The following is a 915-nucleotide window of genomic DNA, read 5'->3' on the forward strand; positions in this document are numbered from 1 at the left end:
CCCGTCCCCCAGGTTTCAGCAGCTCACTGTTCCAGTCATTGTTAACCATCAACTATAAAAGTCTCTTCTGTCTCAACTTATATTTAATGAGTTGAAGCTGTGGTGGTTGGAGGGAGGCTTATGACCATATATGGACGCTGTGCAATGGTGGGTAATTACACTGTACGTTACCTCAGTGACCTGAGGGGGCAGCACCTGGCGCTCCATTATTCATGTGAGTCCACTGGCTGGTCCTGCCTGGTGCTGAGGGTGGAGGAGAACAGGGAGAAGAGAGAGGGTCAGAAACACACACACACACACACTGGACAGTCACTTTGTACAACACATATTTGTCATAGGTTCAAATCCTGCACCTGAGATCAGCACTCACACGCCTGCTCTATTGCCCACTGCACCAAAGCCTTGGTCAACTGTGGTGTCACGTTGTCAGCGTCTTTCCTGATACACTCTGAGGTCAGGCTGTTTATAGCGCCCTCTGCCGGAGTGTGTGATAATCCCATGCACTTTAAGGACGTTTGTTTTATTTTGTGCACAAACGCTGGTACTTTCAGCTGGTACGGATATCCCGACGACAGCCGCGTCGCGCAGCTGCGCGCTGACAAACGGCGGTGTCACGCTGCAGCCACGTCACATGGTCGCGGCCCTGCTTCCAAAGACGACGGTGTTTTGTTCAAGTGAATAGCCCCAGTGTCCTGCATTAAAAAAATCCCCCTATCTTCTGTGCATTCTCCCCCGCCCTCGCTCCCTGCATTCCTCCCCTCAGAGCGCGGCCTGTGGTGCTGAGGTTAATACAGATGTTTCCCTCTGTCTGCAGGCCAGAGCAGCTGTGCACTGAAACCTCATCTCTCTTCACAGTCTGACGAGTCGCCTCGTCTCGACCCATGCTGTCACGTCTGCCCCCCGCCCCCGCTCCCT

At 53.3% G+C, this 915-nt stretch overlaps 2 protein-coding genes across 11 annotated transcripts in view; one reads left to right on the forward strand and one right to left on the reverse strand.

The window, feature by feature from the left end:
• The window catches only part of spo11 (SPO11 initiator of meiotic double stranded breaks), a 27,321-nt gene that overhangs the window by 17,784 nt on the left and 8,622 nt on the right, over positions 1-915 (reverse strand). For all 10 annotated transcript variants that reach the window (XM_025059011.1, XM_025059007.1, XM_025059006.1 and 7 more), the window contains one exon: positions 172-243. The gene's annotated coding sequence lies outside the window, so the exon portion shown is untranslated. The remainder of the gene's footprint in view (positions 1-171; positions 244-915) is intronic.
• The window catches only part of bmp7b (bone morphogenetic protein 7b), a 17,698-nt gene that overhangs the window by 4,576 nt on the left and 12,207 nt on the right, over positions 1-915 (forward strand).

The sequence above is a fragment of the Cynoglossus semilaevis genome, chromosome 10 (genome assembly GCF_000523025.1).
Source record: "Cynoglossus semilaevis isolate Cse_v1.0 chromosome 10, Cse_v1.0, whole genome shotgun sequence".
NCBI lineage: Eukaryota > Metazoa > Chordata > Actinopteri > Pleuronectiformes > Cynoglossidae > Cynoglossus > Cynoglossus semilaevis.